Consider the following 23669-nt stretch of genomic DNA (forward strand, 5'->3'; position numbering starts at 1 on the left):
GCTCTCAAACGAGGTCCCAGCACCAGGGCTAGCAGTAACGGTCTACAGCGTGGTATGTCCAGGAGAGTGGCTTTCGATCTACCTCTCACCAAGGTGCATTACGTGCCCAGGGATGCGCAGGGCGAGACCGTCCCCGAGCTCCTTCGACCCGGGCTCTGCGAGACCAAGGACCCGATGCTCGGTCTCCCAGGTGTCTCTCGACCACAACACCTACAACACCTACAGCGGTTCCAGGCGCGGGCTCCGAGCACCGAGATGATGCGACTTTGGCCCCGGGTCACCATGGACCCCGTCGGAGGGCGAATGGTCTCCTCTGTGGTTCCTATGAGGTTCGTGAGGGGTTCCAATTCACAGTTGGTGGGAGTACCCGTCGCGCAGCCCGTCCGCTTGAAAGTACCTTTGCTTCCAGGTGCACATCACGGCACGCTCGGTCTATCACCGACTTTCGTTTCTTCAAGTGGAAGATCCTTCGGACAGGATCGGACCATATCTCTCTCTCCGAGGATGGGATCTTCGGGCCAGCACCATGATCATGTGCCCATTGCTGGATCTTTCCTGCACTGGCGAACCCTTCCAAGGCAAGACGGACAGCAGGTGCTCATTGGGGTGCACACCTCCCAGGGACACGGCGGAATGGTGGTCCGTCCAGGTGCTGAAATTAGACCGGTCCAAACCCAGGCCCAGAAAAGACTAAACACCGTCTGCAGGAACCCAGACTTTCAGCACGAGTGGTCTAGTTCCTGCAAAATCATGCAAACGATTCAGCCTGTGCAGCAGGTGCAGCAGGTGCATCCAGTGGTGTTATCCGCCATCCGAGACGATCAAGCACCTGCGTCTCAAAATGGACGCTCGCAAGCTCCGTTGACCCGGATCACCACCTTGACCCCTCGTTCTTGGTACCGGGGAAAAGCAAAGCTCGAACCTTGGACAACCAGACCGCCACACTTTGGGAGTTCGCGACACAGGTACAATTCCACGCCAGAATCCTTTCCAACCTTACCGTCCCTCCCACCTGGCCACAAACAAAGGGTTGCAGTGAAAAGGACGGACTCCTGGCCTTCCGTAGTCCAACGAGCTACATGAGAGTACCTTTGCAAGTTCTCTTTTGTCCTGAGTTTGCTCACCTGCGACCTGATACCTTCCCCGTTTGTGTAACTTTAAAAGAGAAGAACAAAAATAACTTTCCTTGTGTGACATCATTCCAACTTGTCTTCCAAAGTTGTTATAACGTGGAAAACATTCCAAAGCAACTTGGAAAAATACGTCATTCTGCAGGAATCTTACTATAATTCACCAAATGTCCGTCTGTCTGTCTGTTCGAAGGTACCGTAAAAACTGCTGAACCGATCGCAAAGATATTTTGGGTGGGTAATCCTGGGACCCCTGGGAGTAAAATAGGCTATTTAGTTTTCCCAATTTCAGCTTTGGTCTCCAGCATTCTCAGGTTTGGACTCCCGCATAACATTCGCGTTCGCATAACGTTCATTGTGACGATGTTGTGACGATGTATGTGTTCACGGTTGTGTTTGACGTGACGGTGTGAACGTAATTTCGTAATGTTTTTCGTTTCGTAATCCTTTAATGAACGTTTAATGTTAAATGAACGTTTAATGTTAAATGAACGTTTAATGTTTAATGAACGTTTCATGTTTAATGAACGTTTAATGCCCTTCGATGTCCGGGGCCGCACGCGCGCTACACTGGACGGGCCAGCGTGTACCTTGCCCTTCGCCGTCAGGCTCGGGTAAACCGCTGAGCCCCATCCGTGATGGGGACTGGGGCTTGAGACAGTGTCCCATGAACGAGGAATTCCCAGTAAGCGCGAGTCATCAGCTCGTGTTGATTAAGTCCCTGCCCTTTGTACACACCACCCGTCGCTGTTACCGATCGGACGGTTTGGTGAGATCCTCGGATCAGCTCCTGCACTGGCCGTTCTCGGCTCGTGCCGGTGCACCGAAAAGATGAGCGAACTTGACTGTCTGGAGGAAGTAAAAGTCGTAACAAGGTTTCCGCAGGTGAACCTGCGGAAGGATCATTATCGGACAACATGAGAGCGAGCGAGACGCGAGACGTACGTGGTACGTGATCGTCCATGTACTGTTTAGCCATGTACTGTTTAGATTTTGATGATTTGCGTGTGATATGATTTAACGGATGTTTATATGAATCGTTTAAAATAAAAAAGCCTTCAATTTCTGATATTTTACCTTTTCATTTGGGCTTGTCAATTGAAGCCCCGCCGGCAGGGCGGGTACTGTTGCTTGTTCTTTTAATATACCTTTCCTTTGTAGTTTCCCCTTTGCGACCCTAAAATTTTCCCACCACCACATCCCGCTCCACACCTGCACCTCCCGCACACCCCTATTCCCTTCATTTTCGGACATCGTGCAGTTGTTGTATAATTATGGAGTAAGAGTCCAGGATGTTGATCAATGTTTTGAATCCCACCCCAGCTGTAAACTGACATCCTGGTGTCTCGCAGGCAGGTGCATCAATGTGTGTGCCGAGCCTGGGATGCACCTTAACCTGAGACTCCCGTCTGCCAGCATTAGTTGGTGGACGTTTAAAACTCCCACGGTGTCCTTCGTGACGAGTCGGTGAGTTATCGCCGGCACCCTGAACAAATTAAAAAATCCTGCCCTCAGCTACAGGGGGCGTGGCCCCACAGGGTGAGGGGCGTGGCTATGCCCCAGCGCGGAATAGCCACGCCCCTCAGTCAATGAAACAAAATAAGCAGAAAAACATGAATAAATGACACGTCTAAGTGTTATTTATGATTGGTTATATGACATACAGGTGTGCATACTGTACGTACAGTATAAAGTGATTCCGTTTGATGTCTTTGAAAACAAATTTAATTTGGTGCTGTAGGAAGCACTCACACGATGTTGCAGCATTTTTAGAGCACTCTGTTCGAGTGTGAAGGTTAAGCCGGCTGTCTTCGCGGTGTGTGCGTTCATTCATTTTTCCCTGTTACATGCAAATTGTATTAAAGTTGCTGATCCGATTCGAAGAGCGAGACCGTTGCGTGCACCTTGTTATCAGAATGAACAAACGGGACACCTCATTATCCGAGCCCTTGGAAGGAACTTCAACGCACGCCATTAGGCCCATCAAGCCTGTGCCACGGTTGCCAACCTATGGTTTAAATAATGGCGTTATTCAAGGTGTGCACGGTTTACGATGAGGAGAATCAGAGAAGATGTGCGTCCAGTGCATTATTATGACCATGAAGGCTTCGATTTCCATCAACAAGGGAGATATTTAAATAATGCAGTTGAAACGTTACCATGGCGACAATGCAACGGTGACGTCACGAGAGCCGCAGCCTCCAGCCAGTGTAAACAGAAAAGGCACTGCAAAGCAGGTGAACCACACCCTGCAGTGTTCTGTGCAAAGACCGAGGGTGGAGACCACCTGTGGGTGTTGTAAGAACCTGGTGATCGCTTCGGTTGCGTAAGACTTTTTTTGTTTAATAGGCGCAGCTGCTCATTTCACAAAAAGAACCTTGTGCAGGTGAAACTTTGTGGATGGCGCAAGCGATTAAAGAGGCAAACGATGTGAATATGGTCTGAGCTCACGAATCAGAAAGTTCGAGTCTTCCTATTCTGAGTTTAATCCCAAGTATTTATAGCAATTTAAAGAACAAATAAACATGGCCCCGTGGCGAGTTTGGCCGCATTTTACTCTTGAGCCCCATGGCGGGTATTGTACATCACGAGTAAGGTTTAAAAAAAATAGGCGCAATACACCTACCTGGGCCTGATAGAATAAACACCTGATAGAATAAAGCAGTATACCACACTGACTAAAGGTATTTTAAACAGTATCACGGTATTTTAACCAATTTTAATGGTTGCTAGGAGACAGGGCAGCATGTACCATCATACTAGGATCATGAGACTTTAAACAAAACAAACACCTATTTTGGGGGGCAACCCCCGGTAGACCCCCTACGTCCCGATTTTTCTAATGCTGTGAACAAACTTTGGTACATCCTGGGCGATGAAGGTTGTGGTCAAGTGTCATCAAAATTGTATATGTAGTTTTGGAGAAGAGATCAAATAACTATTTTAGGGGGTCAAACCCCCCACATACTACCTTAAACCCTGATTTTTCTGATGCTGGGAACAAATGTTGATGCATCATGAGTAGTGAGGGTTGTGGACAAGTTTAATTGAAATCATGTGTGTAGTTCCAGAGAAGAGAGCAAATACCTATTTTGGGGAGTCAAACCTGGATCCACTTTGACCTCCAGTAGACCCCCTTATACCCCGATGTTTTTAATGCCGTGAACAAATTTGAATTGCAACATAACAAATATAATTTGTGCCAAGTTTGGTCAGAATCCCATCAGCGGTTTCGGAGAAGGTTTTTTTTGTTTGTTTTTTGTTTTTTGTATACTGAATCGAGGCTCGTGAAAGAGCTAACATTTACCTCACAAACAAATCAACCAGACAAACAAAATATATAAAAAGAGGGAGCGGAAGACAAGATGGGGAGAGAAGGGGAAGCACACAACCACAACATTTGAGAGCAGGGAGATGTGTGGGAGGGAGAGGGCTTGGGGGTAGGAGGCGTGGGAACGGGGGAGGGGGGAGGGGTGGGAGAAGTATGAAACATAAGGACACCAAGGACTTCCAGGACAGAAGTTGATATTTCAAAAAAATGGAATTGGGGTGAAATTAGTGGGGGTAGAAAAGATCAAGGTCTTGGATGGGGGAAGATAAGACATGGTGGTGAACAGCTGTTTTAAAAACCTGGAGGGTGGAGTGGGATCGAAGAGAGTGAGGGAGTTTGTTCCAGATGCAGGAGAAAAGAGGAATGAAGGAGTGAAGGTGAGCAGAGAGTCTTGATTTTGGCAGTTTAACCATAAGAGGGTTGCAGGCAGATCTTGTGCGACGTGTAGGAATATTTGCGGGACAGAGACCAGAGAGAGCTGGGGGGGCAAGGCCAGAGAGGAGTCGGTAGAAGACGGAAAGACCACCAACCTGCCTGCGGTGAGTGAGTGAGAGGCCCTTGGAGTTAACTTCATCGCGGGAGATTCCAATGATTCTGAATGCTTTGGTTTCAACAGCGTGAAGACGAGCTCGGTGTGAGGCAGGAGCACCAGCCCAGAGGGGAGAGCAGTATTCCATTGAGCTGCGGATGAAAGCCTTGTATCTGGTGAGGAGCTCAGGTGTGCCAAGGAAGGACTTCGCACGACGGAGGATGCCCAGTCGGCGACTGGCTTTGGAGGCCAGATTTGAAATGTGGTTTTCCCAGGAAAGATCATGGCAGATAGTGAGACCCAAAAGCTTGAGTGACAGAACTTCTTGCAGAGGATTATTCAGAAAGTGGATGGGATGGTTGTCCAGTCGGTCTTTTCGGAGAGACATCGTAAGAGTGTGAGATTTGTCAGGATTGAAGGACATGTTCCACTTGTTTGCCCAGTCTGTGATTTTGTCCAGGTCTGCAGAGAGTGAGGAGGCTGCAGACTGCCGATCTGAGGGATGAAGAATGGAGCAACAGAGAGTAGAGTCATCAGCAAAGAGATAGAGAGGATTTTCAAGAGAGTCAGAGAGATCATTGATGAAGACCAGAAAAAGCACAGGGCCCAGAACGCTGCCTTGGGGAACTCCAGCCTGAACAGGAAGAGGAGATGAGAGAAACCCATTCAGGGCCACACGTTGACTACGACTAGAGAGGAGGTCTGCCAGCCATGCGTGGAGATTTCCATGGATACCATAGGAGGAGAGTTTGGTGAGCAGAGTGGGGTGCCAGACCGTATCGAAGGCACGTGATATGTCAAGGGAGAAAGCTCTAATTTCCTGTTTGGCGTTGAGGACCTCCATCCATTGTTGAGAAAGCAGAAGCAGCATATCCAGAGTAGAGTGACCAGGTCTGAAACCAAATTGATGATCAGAGATCAAGCCTACAAGTTGCAAGTGTTTATGGACTGACTGAAGGACTGATGGAATGATGGAATGACAGAATGATGGACTGATGGAATAATGTACTGATGGAATGATGGACTGACAGAATGATGGAATGATGGACAGAATGAGGGACTGATGGAATGAGGGAATGATGGACTGATGGAATGATGGACTGATGGAATGATGGACTGATGGAATGATGGACTGACGGAATGATGGACTGATGGAATGATGGAATGAGGGACTGATGGAATGAGGGACTGATGGAATGATGGACTGACGAACGATGGACTGATGGATTAATGGAATGAGGGACTGATGGAATGATGGAATGATGGACTGATGGAATGATGAACAGAATGAGGGACTGGTGGACTGATGGAATTATGGACTGACGGAATGATGGACTGATGGAATGATGGACTGATGGAATGATGTACTGATGGAATGATGGACTGACGGAATGATGGAATGACAGACTGACAGAATGATGGACTGATGGACTGACAGAATGATGGACTGACGGAATGATGGACTGACAGAATGATGGACTGATGGAGTGATGGACTGATGGAATGATGGACTGATGGAATGATGGACTGACAGAATGATGGACCGACGGAATGAAGGACTCATTGACTGATGGACTGATGGACTCATGGACTCATGGACTGATGGACTGATGGACTGATGGACTGATGGACTGATGGACTCATGGACTGACGGACTCATGGACTGATGGACTGATGGAATGATGGACTGACGGAATGATAGACTGACGGAATGATGGACTGACTGAATGATGGACTGATGGACTGATGGAATTGTAGGGGAAGTGGTGGGGGAGACTCAAGACGCCAATGGTCGGAAACAGGTTTTACAAAAGGTCTGGTTTATTAACTGGTTATTCACTTCATTCCATTACCAAATAATACCGTTTAACTCAATGGACCAGGTTAACTCTATTCGCATGGTCCTTCTCGTTCGGCCGATGTTCCTCCGCCATTCCCGTCGGGCAGAGGTTCTGAGTATGAGTGCTCTCTCTCAGCGCTGTTCACAGGGTTCCGTTCCGTTCGGTAGGTCAGAGCTTCTGGTGACAAGTCTCCTGACTCATCGTTTGCTCTGGTTTTTATGGGCCTTGTCGCGCTAATCCTTTCTCCGCTAATGCCCCGAGGTCATGCATGCACCGAGTCCTGGCACCAGCTCGCTCCCCTCCTGCTGCGAGTTCCGTTTACCAAACGATAGGGGGGTGCTCCAGCCTGGGGCTGTGACCAGGTGGACAAGAGATTACCATGTTCGTGCACATTCTTGGCATCCATTTACGAAATCGTTACCAGTCTTAATCAATGAGTTACCAGTGCCAATCAATAAGTTACACTGAGTTACACTTCCACAATTCCCTCATCTTTTTGTTTTTGTTTATATTAACCATTAATCTAAACATCAATATAAGTAAACAGTCAATCACTACAAGTAAACATCATTACAAGTATAAGTAAATAATCAATCACTGCAAGTAAACATCATTACAAGTATAAGTAAATAATCATAACTTTGGTAATCAAATTCCCTTAGGCATACACCGTCATCCTGCAAGAATCACAAAACATTTCGTTGGTCATTGACTCCTTCCATATTATTCAATCTATTGCATTTGCATCACAAATATATTTTCAAAACAACACTTCACCATCACCAAGATACAACAATTTCACTTCATTTTCAAGTTTTGTAAAGCATCTGCACCATCTGGCAAAAACGTTTGCCTCCACACAAATGTTGACTTTGTTTGAAAGGAAGGGCTGGTTCACTTGTGTTTGAATCCTGGTATGAAACATTTTCTCCTAATGTCTTCATAGCTCCTGCACTACGTCGTGTAGGATTTCGCTGTTGTGGTAACATTGCAGAGTCATAGACTGACCCTGCTCTCCTTGTAGCATTCTTGCCACTTTTTGCTGTAAACCATTGTAATTCCTGAACAAGGCCTTCACCCAGTTGTAGTCGACTTGCCTCCTCCCTCATTGTGAGTGGGCAGCAAGTATTGGTGTGACGTTGATTGGCCAGCAAGATGTGGAACAGGGATGCCGGATGCATCCACAATGATGTTGGGACCATGGTGTTCAGGTCATCCATGGTCCATACCAGGAGTGGCCCGCAGAATCGCGCACAGCTGTTGTGAAAAGGCACAGCCATTGGTTTGCAGCTCCATGCTGGCTCCCCGGAAGTTGGTGAAGTAATAACATATGTCCCCGCATTTCACAGAGGTTGCGGGTAAAATGTCGTTGTCCTGCAACTTCTGATGTGATGAATGTTCGAAGCCTTCGAACAAGAGTAAGTGATCGCCTTTCTTTCATATGTTGCAGTGTGATCCAGGCAAATGGTCACATAAATTTCCTTGGTGAAGGTAAGCATTCATCTCCAAGTTACACGGGAGAATGTCTTCATCATTCTTTGAGAAAGAGGGTGTATGCCATGATTAACTTCATTTTTAGCCACAAATTTTCTTTCTCGAACTTCTTCCCAATTCCGTTAGCACTCCCTTCAAAATGTGATCTCGTCTTATCCTTATGCTCAGTCACATCTGAATCTGCTTTCCGCACACACTGAATCAGATAGGGTACATCTTACCATAAAATCAGCATAATCATGTATATCTTCCGACAGTTTCACATTCAACAATTTGTTGTTTTTCCTTAACACAAAAAGTTATATTCATTTATATGCGTCACACAAATAATATTCAATCAGGTATGTATTTTATTACTAAACTAAGAATAGCATCCACAATTGCTTTCAGGTTAATATAGTTCAAAAATTAACTCATGCAGGTATTTTAGCACTACTCTAAGAAAATAAATTGTATATGATTACAATCACAAACGGGAATACCTAATTCCCAACAACAATTTTCCCAAACCAACAAATTAAGCATAATGTATTATTACCATAATTCCTCTCCACTTTTTTCTTTTCCTTCTTTTTTTTTTTTTTTTCCTAACAGTGTGTCACTCGTGGTGATATGAGTTCACTGATATTGTAATTGACACAACTCATAACATTGTCGTTATGCCATTATCTTAATTCTACTGTATTCATTTGCAACATCACTTGATTTAATCTTTTAATCTCAGTAATTATGTCGCCATAAAAGTCTTCCTTTTCTGGTTCCACATTTCTTTCCTCATTTGTCACTTCATGCGTTATCATCGTGTTGTTGGTTACCTTATTCAAACACACCGTCACTAAGGCTTTCAAGCAAGCCACCACTAAAACAATTGCCAATATAACTACTAAACCAACAAACAAGTCTGCTACTCCTTGTATATATTGTTGCGAATATGGAATTTGACCTCCATATCCGCTTGTAAATATTCCCCTATCTTCTCCGATACTCCCCAACTCTCCCCTTACCCCATTCCCTAGTCCCATTGTCTGTAAACAACACCCATTAGAGCCGATCTTCCCCTTCATTCCCCCATTAAATGTCGTGCCCAGGTCCCCCGCACCACACGTAGACAATTATAGGACATCTTGCTAGTTATTCTTAATCTATGTCAGTTAAGGACTTGTTTCCATTAATTATGACTCTTCGTTGCACCAGAATGTGATGATATGGCACCAGTAGGAGTTTAGGACCTTCCCATACCTCCCCGCATCTCTTCCCATCATCTCAAGCTCCAACAACAACCACAACAACAGCGGCTTTGCGTCCTCACTCCGGCTCGGTTGGCCGCCATTGAACATGTGCTCGACGGGGTTACCCAGAAGGGGGCTCCCTGTCGGCCCCTCGTCAAGGGCGGAGCCGGTAACCCCCGCACCCAATGAGAAGCCATGGGCCGATGCCATCTGGGGCGGCGCTAACGAGTGGAGGGCGTGTCACTCCCCGCCGGAGATATACGCGGCCCCGCGCCGGACGTGACGTCAGATGCGCCCCGAGCTTGGAAGGACAAGACGCCACCCTCCCGAGCGCTGAGCGACCTCCCCGGCATCTCCACCAAAGTCGCGACCCACGAGCGCTGAGCGACCTCCCCGCATCTCTGGACCGAACCGTGTACCCTGCTTTGAGCCAAGAGTGCACCTTGAGCCATCGCTATCTGCCTTTCCTAGCCATCAAACCCCGTGTGAGTCAGCGTTGTCCCGTTTATCTGTGGTCTGTCTAGGGTTAATATAAGAGTGTGTCTAAGTGCCTGTCTTCCTGTAATATACCTCTAGCCCCTGTAATCTAACCTTTTTCCGTACGAATATACTTGAGAACTGAACCCCTGGTGTCGTATTGTGTCATTATAACCCAGCCGGGTGTCTTCTCTTTCCAATTGAGCCAGCATAGCGCGGCTTAGTCAACATTCGGGCACAATCGGGTAACTTGTACGGATACGGCGGCCATCCCGCTCGGCCCACCATACCATCAAAGTCGTATCTGTAACAATTGGTGTCGGGAGTGAGATTCGAGGCCCGACCAAATTTTGAAGAAAAAAAAAAAACGAATAGAGGAAAAAAAAAATTTGGTCAAAATTTGGAGCGGCCGAAATTTGTTTTGTTTTACGAAACTCGAATTTTGCAAGTCGCGCTATGGCGGATCAAGACGGCTGGGGTCCGGTAAAGGAGAGTGAGGTAGGGTCGGTCCAGGACCAAATTGAGGGACATGAGGAGAGCGAAGCAGTGAGGGCGGCAGGTTCGCAAAATAGCGCCGTCACGCACGAAGTAGCGGGCGCGCAAAATGGCGCGCTCGCTCACGTGGTTGAAGGGTCCCAAAATAGCGGCGCCGCGGAGGGCGAGCCTGCGGTGGCGGCTGGGGACGCTGGGCAAACCGGGTTTGACCTCAGATTATTCTTGACCCAACTGAATGCAAAAATGGATAGGATGGAGGGCCAAATGAGGGTTAATAGTGAGCGATTAGAGGGCCAAATGGGGGTAATGGGAAACCAAATGGGGGTAATGAGGGACGAAGCGAGGGGTACCGGTGAGAAGTTAGACAATAATTTTGAGGAGTTAGACAAGAAAATTGAGAAGTTAGACAATAATTTTGAGGGGTTAGACAACGGGATAAAAGAAGTGAAAAATGGGTTAATGGGGGTAGAAAATAGAATGGCTGCCCAGGAGAATCAGATAGAGGGAGTGAAAAATGGGTTAGAGGGGTTAGAAAACAGTATGGAAGGCAAATTGAGGGACATGAGGGACCAAGCGGAAAGGGAAGTTAAACAAATGGAGCAGCAGATAGAGGGGGTCAGAATGGGGGTAGAAACCAAACTGGATGCTCACAGGGAGGAAATGGAGCAGATGAGGGTGGCATCTGGGCAGGAGATGCAAGTGATGGGAGAGGAGATCAGAAGAGGAGTGAGTGAGGAGGTCGGAGGAGTGCGCGAGGAGGTGAGGCACTGTAAGGAGCGCATGGAGAAAGAGGTGAGAAAGGGGACTGTAAAATTGCAAGGTGGTATAGAGGAGTTGACGCTGGGAGTAGAACAACTGACAGTGGGACAAAAGGAGCTGGGGGACCAGGTAAAGAAGAACACAGCGGTAATAGAGGGTTTAAAATCGACACAGAAGGAGATGAAAAAGGACGTAGGGGTAATTAAAAAAGAGTGCCAGACGGTACATGAGGACCTGACGAGGAAAATGGACAAGGTGGTAGAGGTAATGGAGGTTAAAGAGCGGGAGGTGCGGGAGCACATAGAAAAAAATAAAGTGGAGTTAGAGGAAGAACTTAAAGGGGCGCACGAAGAGATGAAGGAGATGAAGCAAAAATTAGAGGAAGTGGAAGAAGGGGTGAGCGAAATTAAGAAGCGACGGAGAGAGGATAAGAAAGAGATAAAGGAGGAAGTAAAAGAATTGGTCCAAAGTCTGTGTTCGGATCGTGATGATGTGCTCATTAACCGGATGAGGGATTCGCAGGTGATGGAGGAGAAGCGAAGAGAAAGAGGACCCGGTGTAAGTGGTGACCAATATGGTCGTGCGTATGATGCGCCAGGGGATTTAAGAAGCTTGGGGGTCGAGATAGACCCGGGTGTTCGTGAGAGGCCGTTGGTGAAGTGTGCGACAGGTCTGGTGTGCGAAAAAGGAGGTGTGCAAGAAAGTCCGACTCTGGGGTGTGTGAGGAAAAAGTGCGTGCCAAGGAGTGAGTGTGCTGGCGAGAGTGAGTCGGTCGTAGCGCGTGTGCGAGGGAGCACATGGAAGCGCGGTGTGGTAAGTGTTACAGAGGGTGTGACGGGAGAGTGTGCGCAGGAGTGTGCGCGAGAAAGGTGTGTGACGGACAGGTGCATGAGGAAAGAGTGCGCTGTCAGAAGTAAGGAAGAGTGTCCACCTGTGGTGAGTGTTACAGAGGGTGTGACGGGAGAGTGTGCGCAGGAGTGTGCGCGAGAAAGGTGTGTGACGGACAGGTGCATGAGGAAAGAGTGCGCTGTCAGAAGTAAGGAAGAGTGTCCACCTGTGGTGAGTGTTACAGAGGGTGTAACGGGAGAGTGTGCGCGAGAAAGGTGTGTGACGGACAGGTGCACGAGGAAAGAGTGCGCTGTCAAGAGTAAGGGTGAGTGCGCTGTCAGGAATGGAGGTGAGAGTAGTGAGAGTGACAAGGAGAGTGAGTTAGTTGTGACAGGTGAGCGAGGATGTACACCTGGGATGGAAGGATGCACACCTGGAATGGTAGAGCGTGAGTGGGAATGCACGCTGGAATTGGTAGTGAGGCACGTGGTTGGGTGTGCGAATGAGAGCACACCTGTGATTGTCACAGAGGAGGTGACAGAGGGGGGGGTGCGAAGAGGTGTTTTGGTGAGGTGTGCTACGAACGAATGTGTGCCAAAATGTTCGGTGGTCAGGTGTGTGACCAAGGCTGTGAGTGGAATGAGTGTACCTGGGTGTGTAAGGAAAGGTACGAGGAGCATGGGCACGGCTGGATGTGTGAGCAAGGAACGGGCCACGGGGTGTAAGCGTCCAGGTGAAGCATCGACGTTACACGGGTTAGAGGTTAGAGCGACTTTTAGCCGAAGCAGGCCCTCGGTGCGTGCCGGGCCTCGCTTTGAACGGCCGCGTCCAGGCTCCACTAGGCGGAGCTGGCAGCCCGATAGAAAGGGTCGTCATGGCGACCACTTTTTGGTGAGACGTGCCGGCAGGTCGAGATCGGGGCATTGGATGGCTCCGTGCCGAGAAGGTGCGTGGGATCTCGGGCCGGGTAAACCTCCTTCCCTGCACCGAATGCGGGACGCACCCAGCCGCTGGCACAGAACAACCAGCATTCATGGCTTGGCTTTACGAAGCCGGGCTTTGGACAGGAATTGGCGCACCGAGAGGTATTAGTGAGTCGACTGGGTGATGAGGTTAGTGTTTTGGACCCAAAATTGGAGAAAAACAAAATTTGATGATTGGCAAGGGATTGGCAGTAGTGATTGGCAGATGATGGGTAGTGATTGGCAAATTTTTAATTTGTTGCAATTTGATGTGCAAAATTGGTAGTGAGAGACCCCCGATGGGGTGGGATGGCATCCCTGCCACCTTTCCCATTGTGGGGCAAAGGAGCAATAGCTTATGGGGTGTATGGCAGTGAAAGCTAGCCCGGGTGGGTTAGGATATTGTGTGTAGGGATCTAGAGAAGATGACAGTAGGTAACGTTAAGGTTAGTTAGTGACTGATACCTGTAGTGGGGACGCAGGTAGATTAGTGTGGATGATAATGACGAGGGAGCGCAATAGTTTAAAGGGACGACTGGGAAGCGCAAGTTTCAGAAGGGAGTAGTTAGCTGAGATGATGCTGTGTGTGAGAGAATTGAACAGGTGTGATTGCACAGGTGTGCAACTGGACAGGTGTGTGGAGCAGTGTGTGAGTAGTGAGTGTGTGGATCAGCGCGAATGCGCTTGGGGAGAGAAGGGTGCAGGTGGCACCAGGTGTGAGAGCACAGGTGTGCAGGTACAGGTGTGTGGAGAGAGTTGGAGTGAGTGGTACGGAGTGGTGTGCATGGTGCGAAGGTGTGGATGGGGGAAGAGTGGACCCCTTTCACGAGTACCCGGGGCGGGTAGTGTAAGTGTTAGGTAGAGGGTACAGGTAAATTGTGGTTGGATATTGGCATCTGTGGTGCGGTTGCAGAATGGTGTTGTGAATGGGTGCATTAGTGTTGTGGAAATGGCTGGGCGTGTAGCCTGTTAGTGTGTGTAGTTGGTTGGGCACTCCACCACTGTGAGGATGTCGGCCAGGTGAGGCCGCAGGTGGGCTCTGGGAGCCGGTAGTTGTGAGTGGGTGCCTGAGGATCCCGGGTGTGGATCGGGCAGCCCAGTGCCAGAGAGGGCACGGAGTGGGGAGAGAGCCAGAGGGCCTTCCCCTGGTAGTTAGGTTAGGGTGAGGAGCAGGTAAGCTCGGAGGCAACTGCAGTGGTGGAGGTGTGCAGGTGGGTAGACCCACTGGGAGAGGTACACGCCACAGCCCAGAAATTGTGCGAGGGCACCGGGAGATGAATCGGGGGAGTGAGACCCCAAATTGAAGAGCACCACAGTTTGGCCAATGGGAATTGGTTTTTAGAACCCATAGTGTAGGAGGGCCAATGGTTTGGCCGGAGAAAGCCCCCGGGTAGTGTAAAGTTGTTAAAGTCATTTAGGAGATAGTTAGGATTGATGAACCTGTCGCACCATACGCAGCCACTTACCTGAGGTGATGATGATGACTCCACACCTGTGTTTTCTTTGTTTTGTGCAGGAAATGAGAATTGCTGTGAGGATTGGTGAGACGCATCACGACGTGGATGAGACATTGGGGTGATTCCATCTCTCCCTCCCTAGGAGGGACTGATGATGAATTGGAAATGGCAAATTTGATTGGTTAGGAGGGAGAGAAGACGAATTTGGTTTATGGGAGGAACGGGGAAGACAGTAGGGATGTTTGTTGATTTGTAAAGTAGATGTTTATGGGTAGTGTTGTGTTTTGTGGATACAGTAAGGGGTAAGGGAGGGGCCATGTAGGTTACCTGGTGGGGGGGGGGGCGTACGATAGGAACGTACCTGTCTCACCTGGTTCCCATGTGCCCCCAGTGTGCATTACCTTATATTGCGTGCACTTTTGCGCCCTTACCACCTTACTCACTTGTTTCTTCTTTTGTCTCCCACCTCCGAGGATCTGGCTTTGGGGTAGAGAGAGAGGAGAGAGAGAGGTGCTGGCTGCGCAGTTGTGGGCCTGCACTTTCGCTGTTTGCTGCCGGGATCGATACACCATATGGACCGCAATGTTTGTGGCCACCCACAATGGACCGCAGTTCGTTTGCGGCCAAGCACCACCCGGGGATGGACCTATGGGTCAACGTGGCACCTATGCCATAAAGGTGAACCACTGTTAACTAACACCAAGTGCACCACAAGAAGAGCAAGAGACACCTGCAGGGTTAGGGGTTGTCGAATTTATTTTTATTCCAATGAACAATGGTGACTGCACCGATTGGTGGTGGGGTGGTGCTTTTGATGCTCGGGAAGGGTGCTCTGCACGTTATTAAAGGCCGTCGGCCACAGAGCACTCGTGGGTTGGTGTATCGATGTTGGCAAGCGCGCTCTCTCTATGCATAACATCTGCATGTGTTCCTCCAAAAACAGGTCCTGGATCGTAGTGTAGATATCAGCGTAATCTTGTAAATAATGCTCCCTACCGGCTGTATGTTTAGTTTGAGGATTCTTTCCGGATTCGGTTATCCTGTGGGTGTGTTTCTGAGAGGAGAAGGGTGCAACGTCGCAGGGGGACATATTTACTCATTTGTGAATATCTATAAAACTGTCGCACTCAGGGTAGAGTTAATAGTAGAGGGAACTACATTGCGTGCCACACTAAAGTAGGTAAAAATTTATCGGGTCGGGACGCCCCGAGGGTAGAGAAGGGTGCAATGTTGCGAATATGGAATTTGACCTCCATATCCGCTTGTAAATATTCCCCTATCTTCTCCGATACTCCCCAACTCTCCCCTTACCCCATTCCCTAGTCCCATTGTCTGTAAACAACACCCATTAGAGCCGATCTTCCCCTTCATTCCCCCATTAAATGTCGTGCCCAGGTCCCCCGCACCACACGTAGACAATTATAGGACATCTTGCTAGTTATTCTTAATCTATGTCAGTTAAGGACTTGTTTCCATTAATTATGACTCTTCGTTGCACCAGAATGTGATGATATGGCACCAGTAGGAGTTTAGGACCTTCCCATACCTCCCCGCATCTCTTCCCATCATCTCAAGCTCCAACAACAACCACAACAACAGCGGCTTTGCGTCCTCACTCCGGCTCGGTTGGCCGCCATTGAACATGTGCTCGACGGGGTTACCCAGAAGGGGGCTCCCTGTCGGCCCCTCGTCAAGGGCGGAGCCGGTAACCCCCGCACCCAATGAGAAGCCATGGGCCGATGCCATCTGGGGCGGCGCTAACGAGTGGAGGGCGTGTCACTCCCCGCCGGAGATATACGCGGCCCCGCGCCGGACGTGACGTCAGATGCGCCCCGAGCTTGGAAGGACAAGACGCCACCCTCCCGAGCGCTGAGCGACCTCCCCGGCATCTCCACCAAAGTCGCGACCCACGAGCGCTGAGCGACCTCCCCGCATCTCTGGACCGAACCGTGTACCCTGCTTTGAGCCAAGAGTGCACCTTGAGCCATCGCTATCTGCCTTTCCTAGCCATCAAACCCCGTGTGAGTCAGCGTTGTCCCGTTTATCTGTGGTCTGTCTAGGGTTAATATAAGAGTGTGTCTAAGTGCCTGTCTTCCTGTAATATACCTCTAGCCCCTGTAATCTAACCTTTTTCCGTACGAATATACTTGAGAACTGAACCCCTGGTGTCGTATTGTGTCATTATAACCCAGCCGGGTGTCTTCTCTTTCCAATTGAGCCAGCATAGCGCGGCTTAGTCAACATTCGGGCACAATCGGGTAACTTGTACGGATACGGCGGCCATCCCGCTCGGCCCACCATACCATCAAAGTCGTATCTGTAACAATATTCATACCTATGACATAATTATATGTTGATGACATTCAACATTATATACCAAACTAACAAGCTTCCTAAAAGGTAAATAAAGAAAATCCCTTAATATGTAACATAAATCAGATTATTTGTCTTACCCTGATCCCCCTATCTCCCGGGGTTGAACTCAATCCCCTGATCATGAGTGTAGTTGTGATATATTTTTTACTCATGTTGTATTAATATCAGCAGGTAATTGTATGTCATGTAGGCAAATAAATGTCACTATCCCAAGTAGGAATATCACATGTTGAAAATGTAATGTTTATCAATGCAAGGGGTGTTAAAATGTAATTCAAATGACTGTAAATCACGACTATCATTTATCTGCCACTGAATGTTCTGCTGGGCTGCTAGGTGCAGCCTCATTTTCTGTGGGATCGTCCACCTTAGCCCCATGTGCTTGTTTGCAATGAGGGGCATGAATCCAACTTTCTATTTTGGGTCCATATTTTTTCCTATTCTTATCAATCTCCTATGGTTTGTCATTTCGTTCCAAGATACCGCAACCAAAGGTTTTAACCAAAGCTCTACCAAACTATTTCCAATTTGAACAAAAAATGCCAGTGAAACAATGATTCGAAGAATTAACTTCAAGGGGTCAATAAATTTATTCTATAGCCAGATCTAATTTTCCCATCCAATAGTTTGCCTTGCCACATGTCATATTATAACACTTTAATAAACCTTCGAAAAATGTTTCCCATCTCAACAAATTTCCTTTTTTCAAATAGCCATGTGTAACTTACGTATTTAACTACAATTTCCTCTCAATTTGTTTGGCCTAACTGGCCGCAAAAGTGGCTGCCAGCATGCAGTACCGTTTTTTATCTACCAAGGAAGTGTTCGTCCACACAAGACCTCTACCAAAATGTTGTTTGTAAAAACAAATCTGGGATTTCTGATTACATGGATGCACACTCTCAGGACATTTTCAGGCTGCTGTTAACAATCCACTACGATAAATTAATTCCTTTACCCACAATCAAATAATTAGTACAAATTGAGGATATTATCCCTATCACATTCTTTTATAGATTCATGATGTTGGATCTAATTTTTTTCCAATAATTTTCCACTGCTGTAGGGAAGAACAATAGCTCTCATAAGTCTTAGTAATATCGTACTTAATTTACCCAGCATCGAATAATTTATTTACTATCCTTTCTCATCTGTTAACCAGTGACTTTGTTTGAACTCCAGAACTGAAAAACTCATAATAGTTCAAACCAGCAAAATTTTCTTTACTATTTTCCCATATCATCTATGCCTAAAACACATCCATACATACAGCACAATTTATATGCTGATAAAATTCAAGTTTATATATATAAAAATCCATGAGCAGAGTACTCTAGGAAGTCAGTGTAAGACCTCTCCAAAATTTGGCTAATTTTGTACTCCCACATTTTTATGAAGCTCATATCCATAAATAGCTTTGATTCTCATATAAATTCGATCACAATGGAATCCCAAGATTACTCCCAATTTTTACTATTAATGAATAGCTGCTCATAACTCAGCAAATCAAATCTTTATTCTCCATCTCCCTTGACAAAAGTGATAATTTTCATAACCAAATTATATTTCTATTTTTTTATTTTTATTTTTTTATTTTACGAATTCTCTCGATATGCGATCCCATCCCCATGGAACTATCTATTTTTCAGACAAGGCACAGTGTCGGTGTCAACAATCTTGTAAGATTGATACACAAAAACAAAAACAACAAACACAAACATTGATACACAAAACACACACACACGCATGCATTATGCATATTTGTTTGCGTTGGAACCATTATTTACAGATCAGGTTGGGTGTCAGTTTTGTTTCATTTTCATAAAATTTGTCCTTCAATTTTATAAATGCTAATACGCAAATGGACCAAAAAGTTTATTTTTTAGAAAACCCCTATGATGTCACATTGAAATTACCCTTTCAGTTCCCACCATAATTTATCCAAATTTGACTACACACCCATTTGCATGTCAGTCGACCACTGACCTATCAATCATGCGGAACACTAGTCCGAAATTCCCACCTGATCATCATGTGACCCTTGTCACTTGGTTTCAAAAATTTGCAAAGCAATTGTTCCAACTTTGTAAATTTAAAATTTTGTGCCCAACATAAAAGATCCAATTTCGGCATTTGATCAATTAATTACTAATTTGCTTACAAGCAAAAGAAAAATGAATAATTCTTGCTCCGAAAACCTTTTCAGACACAAGAATCATCGACAGTTATTCATGTTTGTCCAGTAATCTAATCTGTTGAGGTCAATCGTCATTTGGGACCTGCCGCAATGAAGGCCTAATCATTGTCTGAGGTATCGGTCAGCACTGGTACCCTTGATCTTAGTTTACCCTATGAACTTGTCTTCCTTTTGGTATACGGACATCCTCTTTTCCAATGTCCCATCCGTCCACACTTGAAACACCGGTTTCTGTCGTTGCCTGGTCTGTGCACCTGTGCACTTGTATTGCTGGGCTGCATCTCTACATCCCTGAGTTGCCACTGCAATCTCTCGTTATCTCCCGAAACACGAAAAAATTCTCTGTACCGTCCTTTTTGGGGAGACAACTGGAAATCAGATGGGACAACTGTCCCTTTCATTCCTAATTTCGAGGGCAGTTGTGCATTTGTCTCCTCCACTGTATCCTGTATCCTTTTTATTTTAAGTTCTAGATCCGTTATCCGTTCTTGCTGTTCCCGTTGTCTGGATTCACCATCCCAAAGATGGAATGCAAGCCAGTCTACCATTAGATTCTGTCTCTTCCTGGCTTTCAATCTTTGTTCCAATCTTTCCAATTGACTTCGCTCAAATGTACCATCTCTTGGAAACTCCTCATCATGTCCCTTTGTCCACAAATACCAATTCTCGACCTGCCTTATAGCTACGGCACCATAACGGTCGTACATATGATGTGTACAAGTACCTTTTTGTGGAATCTCTGGTTGTCCTTGTGTGTTCTTGCAGGCTCCATTTCCCATTCTGCCTTTTATCAAAGTAGCGTTGGATGTGTTGTAGTTTGTTCCTCTAAAGCTTCACTCGTACCTCCAGGAAGGATCTCTCCACCTGTTCAAATGGTGATTTCCAGAGAATCTCCCTCACCTGTGGCTTTTGCACAATCCAATCTCACAGATCAGTATTTGCAGATGAGCCAGAGGGTCAGTATGAAATGGGTGAATCCTCAGGTGTCCGCTCTGTTGACGGGGAAATCACACAATGGTAACCGCACATATATATCTGTATATAAACTCACCACCTTGCTCAATTTTCCAAGGTTGTCTTCACATTGATAATATCTCACAAAGATATCAAAGCTTCTTTCTTGAGACCGCATTTTCATCAATCAAACAATCAATATATTCAATTCAATTTATTCAGTTCAATTTATTCAGTTAAATTTATTCAATTAAATTCAATCAATTAGATTCAATCAATCAACAATTCAATCAATTATTCAATTTCAATTAATTCATCAATATTCATCAATAAATCAAATTAATCATTTTGGATGACTCCTTGCATAAGCCCTTTCCCCAATGATGTCAGGACAGGTCCATCCATTGACTGAGATCGAATCTCATCGGTCGTCACCTCTGGTTCGTACCTCATGTCAATTGATGAATCACCGTCCTGTCCTAGGGTCATATCTGACATATTTCCCCATTTTGCCTGGTCTCCACAAATTTTCTTTGCAACCACTAAAGGCAACTCATCCTTCATTCGTGAGACAGCCAAAATGGATGGCAGATATTAAAGTTCATTGGGAAAAATATCTCATCATTTTTTCTTTTAATAGTACCCAAAATCTCTTGGCAATTTAAATTTCGTAAAGCTCCTGAAATAAGACTGTAAAATTCCTTCAATCATGCTAAATTTTGAAACTCCATCGCTTGTAACACCCAATTTATCCCATAGGGCTTGAAAGTTCTTTCCCAAGTTCATGCAATCATTCTGCATTTGAACCCTATGATATCATTCATAATAATCATCATGATTTTATAGTCATGGTCATATCATAATCATCTATTTAAAACGAACATTTCCTTTATCACCACAGCTATGTGGTATAATCAACAATAGAATAAAACTGTACATAGCAACAGGCTACCTCATGGCCACTTAGTATACCTATTGACAATAAGTCATAACAATATCGAATAATCATTGAACAATTCAAAAAATCGCTTCCACTGCTCCAGCCGCAGCATTCGTCATTTTGTCTGCTCATCCGCGTGCCCAAAACGAAATAAAGGGAGCTCAACCATTACACAGCGCTTTTAATGGCGCATGCCATAGGAACTCAACGCAATTTCGACTCGGCCAGAAAAACGAGCAAATTTTGCAGGATGTTAACTGGAATTAGTCGTGAAAATATATACAAAATACACAAAAATACACACCCACAAAAATAAACAACAAAACCCAAACAAACCCAAGGTCGACCCTCTTACACAGTAAATTACATCATTTCAGCATCGTATTGATTGCTGAAATATTCCAGGGTTTATACACACCTTAAAAGAGGTATGCGTGGTGTTGCCCCCTCCCACGTTTATTCCAGGGTTTATACACACCTTAAAAGAGGTATGCGTGGTGTTGCCCCCTCCCACTTTTAATTCCTCATTAAATTCCTCATTAAATTACTCATTAAATTACTCATTAAATTACTCATTAAATTACTCATTAAATTACTCATTAAATTACTTATTAAATTTCTCATTAAATTACTCATTAAATTACTTATTAAATTACTCATTAAATTACTCATTAAGTTACTCATTAAATTACTCATTAAATTACTTATTAAATTACTCATTAAATTACTCATTAAGTTACTCATTAAATTACTTATTAAATTACTCATTAAATTACTCATTAAGTTACTCATTAAATTACTCATTAACTTAACTTACATAGTTTCAGCATTGTATTGATTGCTGAAATATTCCAGGGTTTATACACACCTTAAAAGAGGTATGCGTGGTGTTGCCCCCTCCCACGTTTATTCCAGGGTTTATACACACCTTAAAAGAGGTATGCGTGGTGTTGCCCCCTCCCACGTTTATTCCAGGGTTTATACACACCTTAAAAGAGGTATGCGTGGTGTTGCCCCCTCCCACTTTTAATTACTCATTACATCGTTTCAATTAAAAACATCGCTTCTACTGCTCCAGCCGCAGCATTCGTCACTTTGTCTGCTCATCCGCATGACCAAAACGAAATAAAGGGAGCTCAACCATTACACAGCGCTTTTAATGGCGCATGCCATAGGAACTCAACGCAATTTCGACTCGGCCAGAAAACGAGCAAATTTTGCAGGATGTTAACTGGAATTAGTCGTGAAAATATATCCAAAATACACAAAAATACACACCCACAAAAAATAAACAACATTTATTCCGTTCAACAGAACAAACATTTCCTATATCATGACATGCATGTCTTCAAAATTATATGACCAAGAGAAAAAGTAAAACTAATTAAAAACTGCGGGCAGTGATGATCCGGGGACCATACCGCTCCATCCTGATTGGACGAGTGCATGCTAGAGTTGTTAACAACGACAGTCCAGATCCGATTGTTCAAAATTTCAACTCAATCGATCGAAAAATGAACGCAGGGATGCATTTTAAAGGTGCAGTGGCACTAACTGAGTTGCCACGAATATGGCCACGAAATTGCCAATCTGGCCATCACAAAATATTTTCCTTAATCAATTGGCTCATAGCATAACCAATCTGCAAGTATCTCATCCGAAGATGTATCTCTGAGGAATTTTAATTAAATAAGTCATTTATAAATCAACGAGTTAATTTATTAAATGATTAATCAATAAATCAAAATTTTTCTTGACAGCCACATCACTTGGTCAGTGTCATGTCCAAATATCAGCTTCCTTACTCAAAAGGTGCCTGAGTTAATGTAATGTAATTACTGTAATAAGATTACTGCAATTACTGTAATGATTACTGTAATTACTGTAATTACCGGAACTGTAATTACTGTAATTACCTCAGGTAATTACTGTAATGTAATTACTGTAATGTAATACGAAATGTAATTATTTAAATAAGTACTTCCTTAATCGCTAATAATTAAATAACTCGTGAATTCTTATCCGATTTACTTAACATTTGAGTGTCCCCAAAACGTTGGAGCAAAACGTTGCAACAACGAAAGTGAAACGTTGTAGCGACGTTGTGGAAACGTTAGCAAAACCCAACATTTGAATGTTCCCAAAACGTTGGAGCAAAACGTTGCAACAACGAAAGTGAAACGTTGTAGCGACGTTGTGGAAATGTCAGCAAACCACAACATTTGAATGTTCCCAAAACGTTGGAGCAAAACGTTGCAACAACGAAAGTGAAACGTTGTAGCGACGTTGTGGAAACGTTAGCAAAACCCAACATTTGAATGTTCCCAAAACGTTGGAGCAAAACGTTGCAACAACGAAAGTGAAACGTTGTAGCGACGTTGTGGAAACGTCAGCAAACCACAATATTTGAATGTTCCCAAAACGTTGGAGCAAAACGTTGCAACAACGAAAGTGAAACGTTGTAGCGACGTTGTGGAAACGTCAGCAAACCACAACATTTGAATGTTCCCAAAACGTTGGAGCAAAACGTTGCAACAACGAAAGTGAAACGTTGTAGCGACGTTGTGGAAACGTTAGCAAAACCCCACATTTGAATGTTCCCAAAACGTTGGAGCAAAACGTTGCAACAACGAAAGTGAAACGTTGTAGCGACGTTGTGGAAACGTCAGC

The sequence above is a fragment of the Myxine glutinosa genome, chromosome 13, assembly GCF_964187855.1.
Source record: "Myxine glutinosa chromosome 13, kmMyxGlut1.1, whole genome shotgun sequence".
Taxonomy (NCBI): domain Eukaryota; kingdom Metazoa; phylum Chordata; class Myxini; order Myxiniformes; family Myxinidae; genus Myxine; species Myxine glutinosa.